General features: G+C 43.3%; 1 long non-coding RNA gene across 1 annotated transcript; it reads left to right on the top strand.

Annotated features, from left to right (window-relative positions):
- The first annotated feature begins 2,985 nt into the window (after positions 1-2,985).
- On the top strand, positions 2,986-4,053 carry LOC141110141 (uncharacterized). Its single transcript, XR_012236245.1, has 3 exons — positions 2,986-3,066; positions 3,156-3,282; positions 3,950-4,053. It is a non-coding gene; the product is annotated as an uncharacterized lncRNA (long non-coding RNA).
- The last annotated feature ends 2,726 nt before the right edge of the window (positions 4,054-6,779 follow it).

Below are 6,779 nucleotides of genomic sequence, written 5' to 3'. Positions count from 1 at the left end.
AGAAGAACTTTTCTTTTCTCCGTTCAGTCCAGACTCTGCTCTATAGTAGACCAAGTTAAATTCAGAAACTCGCACTGCTTGCATTTAAAAAGAAAATAATTTTAATGAAATATTAATGAATGCAGATCTGCATTTTTATTTGTCTCTCTTATATCGGCTATGCAATCAGATTTAATTTGTTGCCCTTCTTCTGCTGTTGCTTTTCTTCCCTCCCCATCCATTCCAGTTAAGGTTTACAACCACCAACATTCTGACACCATGAAAAGAATTGCCCATCCAAACCTGGTTTCTGGTGCCGTGGGCTGCAAATAATGTAGTCTGGTGCAGTTTTTAAGTGGAGTACTACAGAAATAGGTGCAGCCAGATTCCATCCAGTGTTTTCTATGCCCACTTTTCAGCATGGCAATTCTCTAATAGACATGGCATGAAACCTCACAGGAAGCTGCAGGAAAATGTTAATTTTCAGGCATCACAAAGAAAATGGTTTGGGTTGGGCTGAGGGAGGTGCTTCTGTTGGTTCTAGAATTCTGCTTGTTGATCTCTTAATAACGTATATGTAATATCAAGGCTGATGTATATCCTTGCTCCATCAAATAGTGAACTCCACAGTACCCACCACCACATCACATGGCCGCTGCAACCTCTTTGAGTTTGAGTGCCAGAAGTCAAAGTACTGTATACCCAAGTAGAAGCAATGTCACGGCTTCAGAGATTGCCAAGATGGAACAGATGAGCTTCGCTGCCGTAAGTCTCCCACCACTGCATGAACCCACAGCCTCAAAGTGTACTTGTCATTTGTGGACTTGTTGCTATGTTTTTGAACAAAATCAGAATATTGGTTGCCTTTTTTGGGGAGTTTATTGTAAGCCACACTGCTCCACCATGGTGCCTCTATAGTTATGTACTAATCTCTGAGTACCAGAACTTGGAAGTATATAGCAATGGTGAAAATGCGGCTTTCCCCATTAATGGCACATGATAAATTCCTGCTTAGCAGTGCTATACGACAGCTGTGCCTTGCTGATCATCTTGTCTCACTGCAAGGGTCTCCATGGTTGAGAAGAGTGCTTCCTGCAGCCTTTAATGACAGGAAGCACCCACAGAAACCATCCTTGCCCTAAGACTTTGGTTTGAGCAACTTTTTTTGTAATTCATGGAAATAATTTTAAAGGTACTTTCTCTTCTGTTTATTGAAGGACACAGCTGGATATTTAGGACCTGATATTAAGCCACCTGCAGAACTGGGATGCTAGGTGCAGCAACACAAGAAGTCCCCCTAGGGTTGCCCCTGCTGGTGGCCACACCTCCCATCTGCAACTCACAACTAGCCTAGCTCTTAAGTTAGGTCAAAAAAAGCCAAGGAAAATTCCCAGGAAAATTCTAAGCTCTACTTACCAACTAGCCTGCGACCAACCAAATTGACCTGTCTAAGAGTATGCATTAAAAACAGAGCCTCTTAAAAGTTAGAGGTAGGGACCACAAGTAACAGAGTGCCTTGATGGGGATTAAAGCTTACACATGTATTTGAAAATGTGTGCAGACTAAACCCCTGTTTTTAATGCGTACTGTTAGACAGGTCAGTGTGGTTGGTTGCAGGCTGGTAGGTAATTAGAGATTGGAATTTTCCTTGGCCTTTTTTTAACATATGTTGCCCTCCAATGCTCCTTGCTGCAAAGGCCAATTATAGGTAGGGGCAGTGGCTAACTTTTTGTTCTTGGGAATTGGGACCTGGAAATTTTTGCTGCTTATTTCCAGGTTTTTTATTTTTTTATTTCCATCTATGGATTTTTGTTTTCATTCTCCTGCAGAGCAACAGCTGGAGGCCCCAGGTTGCCTACCCCTGGAACTGTACCTTTTTAATTAATGTGAAGTTTGCATGACAGTCCACTTAAGACTGATCCATTCAGCAACTCGTGCTGCTGTTCCACAAGTCTAAAGTAGCCAATAGATGCTTTTGGGTGATAAGGGGACAAAGAGGGGTGGCTCGTAGGGCCTTGGAAATTCATACTGGGTGTTTCGGCAACAATTAATAATCAACTATAGATTTTTCATATAATCTTTTGCTCAACAAAAAAAAAAAAATAGCACATAAAGTTAAAAAAAATTTAGCACATACCTTTTCAGTTAGTGGTTGGCTAATGCAGTCAATAAAAGCAATCATTAAAACAAACAATTGTGATGCTACTTGTGTGGCCAACATTACACCTTCTGTGCATCTGTGATCACTCTAACACTTTTCCTTTCTCATCATCTAGAGAAAGCATTTATGTGTGTATTGTCAATAGACAGGTAAGCAGAGATTTCATATGAGACCAGTGTGTATTGGGTCAAAGGACATAGAGGCAAAAAGGACATCATAAAAGGCCTGTGTTTTTTATGTTGGCTGTCGATGTGTATGTGTGTGATTTTGGTTAAGCTGCAGGGTGTGTGTGTGTGAATCTGTTAGGTCAAGGTGCGCAGAGGACGTCATATGGGGCCAGTGTGTGTGTGTGTGTGTGTGTGTGTGTGTGTGTGTGTGTTGTGTCAAGGTACAGGGAAGCAGAGAGGACGACATATTGGACTAGAGTATGTGTACGATGGGTCAAGATACAGGAAGGCAGGGAGGGTGTTCTATGGGGCTAGCATGGCATGCTGGGCAAAGGTACAGGAAGGCAGTGAGGACATTCTCTGGAAACAGTATGTGCGGTCAAAGGACAGGGAGGCAGAGAGGACATGCTCTGGGGACAGTGTGTGCGGTCAAAGGACAAGGAGGCAGAGAACATCCTCTAGGGACAGAGTGTGTGATAAAAGGACAAGGAGAGGTACAGAGGACATAATTTTGGGACCAGTGTGTGTTGTCGAGAGGGAGGGTGTCATCTGGAGTGTATGTCAGCAAGAATCTGGAAGGGAGAAAGGAGGGCCGCTACATTTTCTTAATTACGTAATTTTTATTGGCAGCCACTCACAGACCTTCTGCCTGCATTAACGGAACACTGTGTGAAGACAGCGAGGCCTGCTTACCTCTGTCGGACCGCTGTGACGGCTTCCTAGACTGTTCTGATAGTAGCGATGAAAATAACTGTACCGGTATGCAGATGTTCCTTTTCTCTTCATTAGTTGCAGGCGGTCGTGGGGTGAAGAGACAAAATGGCTGACCTTGCATTTCTCCTGTACAGATGACAGCGTAGTATACAAGGTACAGAACCTACAGTGGACGGCTGATTTCACTGGAAACATAACCCTAACCTGGGCTCGACCAAAGAAGATGCCTCTGGCATCCTGCGTTTATTCTGTCTCTTACAGGTAATACAGGCAAGAAAGCTTGCAAAGTCTAACTACCAAGGCTGGATAGTGTTGGCCGAAGATTAGCTTGAGTGGTGATTGGGAGTATATAGAATGGATTAAATGTACAGCACAGCATATTGAGGAATAGGATGTTTAGCACAGTAAATTGAGTGAAGGAGTGTGTAGTATAGTGAAAAGATTGTACAGGACAGTATGAAGAGTGCAGTTCTTTTGGTGTATGCAAAACTATGAGATGCAGAGTATAGAAGATGCAGCAAAGTGAAGATTTGTGGAGTATGAAGACTGTAATAGGAGAAGTGAGGGGTTTGGTCTAAGGAAGTCCATAAGAAGTAAAAGAAGGGGTCTCAAACTGGTGGCCCTCCAGCTGTTGCAAAACTACAAGTCCCATCATGTCTCTGCCTGTGGGAGTCATGCTTGTTACTGTCAGCCTTGCAATGCCTCGTGGGACTTGTAGTTTCGCAACAGCTGGAGGGCCTCCAGTTTGAGATCCCTGCCATAGAAGATTGTGGCCACCAGACAACGCCAATTACTGAAAGTTCGGTTTCGACTAGACTGGCATCTTAAGAGAGCTTTCTTTCTTACTCCAAGATTGCGATGTATGCTGCAAGTTAGCTAGTCATTGATCAGTTTTATCTATTTCAGTTTTTCGCTTTCCTATCTGCAGGGTTATAGGGGAGAGTACATGGAAGACGGTGGACACACACAGCAACAAGACAGCCTTTGTGTTAAAGATCCCGAAGCCGGACACTACCTATCAGGTCAAAGTACAAGTACAGTGCCTGAGCAAAATACACAACAGCTATGACTTCATTACCCTAATGCCGCGTACACACGGTCGGACTTTTCGTCTACAAAAGTCCGACAGCCTGTCCGACAGACTTCCGGCGGACTTTCGGCGGACTTGCAGCAGACTTTCTAACGAACGGACTTGCCTACACACGACCACACAAAAGTCCGACGGATTCGTACGTGATGACGTACACCGGACTAAAATAAGGAAGTTCATAGCCAGTAGCCAATAGCTGCCCTAGCATGGGTTTTTGTCCGTCGGACTAGCACACAGACGAGCGGATTTCGGGGTCCGTCGTAGTTACGACGTAAAGATTTGAAGCATGTTTCAAATCTAAAGTCCGTCGGATTTGAGGCTGAAAAAGTCTGCTGAAAGTCCGGAGAAGCCCACACACGATCGGATTACCAGCCAGCTTTAGTCCGTCGGCGTCCGTTGGACTTTTGTAGACGAAAAGTCCGACCGTGTGTACGCGGCATAAGGACTCCTGAAGGGTGTAAGTACACACAGTGAACACCATAAATTCTAATAACTAAGTATTGACAGCCACCTCCACATTGTCACATTGATGTCAGAGCTGAGCAGATAGAACAACTGCCAGCGAGTTGATAATCTCATGCTATCAATGGATTAAAAATGTATTAAGCCCACTTTTAATTTAGGCTAATTTTTCTTTTGCAGCAGAATGTGATTTTTTTTATTTATTTATTTTTTTTGTAATCTAGTCCCTGATGCACCTCAGCACCTCAACCTTGTGTTGAATAAAAATATTCCATTCACCATCACTGGCTGCTGGTCTCCCCCTGCAAACACTCATGGGCTCATCCGAGAGTATGTGGTAAGTACTTATATGAACAGAACTATCTTTGTAGAGAACTAAAGTGGGGTGGGAGGGCATGATTGTCTCAGTCTTTACTGACAACTGCAGAGCTGTAGGATGTTAGGAGAGCTCTGAGCAGAGTTGAGAAGTTGCATCTGAATACCCTAAAATGCCATTTTTATTTTTGCATTCATTAAATATATGACCATGTTCACGTGGTGTTTGCAATGCTTGCATCCCAAGAAGAAATAGAGTGCCTTGAAAAAGTATGCATACCTCCTTGAAGTTTTACACATTTTGTCATGTTACAACCAAAAACTTAACTATTTTATTGTAATTTCATGTGATAGACCAACACATAATTGTGATGTGAAAAGAAAATGATAAATGGTTTTCAAAAATGTTTACAAATATGTGAAAAGTGTGGCGTGCATTTGTATTCAGCCCCACTGAGTCAATACTTTGTAGAACCTCCTTTCGCTGCAATTACAGCTGCAAGTCTTTTTGGGGATGTCTCTACCAGCTTTGCACATCTAGAGTGAAATTTTTGCCCATTCTTCTTTGCAAAATAGCTCAAGCGCTGTCAGATTGGATGGAGAGCATATGTGAACAGCAATTTTAAAGTCTTGCCACAGATTCAATTGGATTTAGGTCTAGACTTTGACTGGGCCATTCTAACACATGAATATGCTTTTGATCTAAATCATTCCATTGTAGCTCTGGCTGTATTTTTAGGGTCGTCATGCTGGAAGGTGAACCTCCGCCCCAGTCAAGTCTTTTTTTGCAGACCCTAACAGGATTTCTTCTCAGATTGCTCTGTATTTGTCTCCTACCATCTTTTCATCAACTCTGACCAGCTTCCCTGTCCCTGCTGAAGAAAGGCATCCTCACAACACGATGCTGCCACCACCATGTTTCACGGTGGGGATGGTGTGTTCAGGGTGATGTGCAGTGTTCGTTTTCTGCCACACATAACGTTTTGCTTTCAGGCCAAAATTCAATTTTGGTCCCATCTGACCAGAGCACCTTCTTCCACATGTTTGCTGTGTCCCCCACATGGCTTCTCACAAACTGCAAACGGGACTTCTTATGGCTTTCTTTCATTAATGGTTTTCTTCTTGCCACTCTTCCATAAAGGCCAGATTTGTGGAGTGCACAACTAATAATTGTCCTGTGGACAGATTCTCCCCCCATTGAGCTGTGGATCTTTGCAGCTCCTCCAGAATTACCATGGGCCTCTTGGCTGCTTCTCTGATTAATGCTCTCCTTGCCCGGCCTGTCAGTTTAGGTGGATGATCATGTCTTGGTAGGTTTGCAGTTGTGCCATACTCTTTCCATTTTTGGATGACGGATTGAACAGTGCTCCAAGAGATTTTCAAAGCTTGGGATATTTTTTTAAAACCTAACGCTGCTTTAAACTTCTCCACAACTTTATCCCTGACCTGTCTGGTGTGTTCCTTGGCCTTCATGAAGCTGTTTGAGGGCTTCAGAGAACAGCTGTATTTATACTGAGATTATAATTACTATTTACTAATTAGGTGACTTCTGAAGGCAATTGGTTCCACATCCTGGCGGGCTCTGCACGTGGGCTGTGCGAACATGCCAGAGCGCATCCTTAATAAATGCTGCAATATGTTTACTCTCATCTATTGAGGGACACAGAATTAGACAAAACAATTGGGTTATACTGCCAGCTACAAGATTATTGGTCACTAGAAAAGTTTTTAGTTTTGGGGCCTCAGCCTTCCTTCTTACCTAAAGTGACCAACTTTTCCAATTGTCTGTTGAGGGACACAGGAATTTAGGAACAGTTGGGTTATACTGCCACCTAAAGGAGGTTGGTACACTGGCAAACAAAGTTTTAAGGCCTCCTCATAAAACCCCGCT

Source organism: Aquarana catesbeiana, linkage group LG10, assembly GCF_042186555.1.
Source record: "Aquarana catesbeiana isolate 2022-GZ linkage group LG10, ASM4218655v1, whole genome shotgun sequence".
Lineage (NCBI taxonomy): Eukaryota > Metazoa > Chordata > Amphibia > Anura > Ranidae > Aquarana > Aquarana catesbeiana.
The sequence above is the reverse complement of the archived record's forward strand: the minus strand, read 5'-3'. Positions and strand labels throughout refer to the sequence as shown.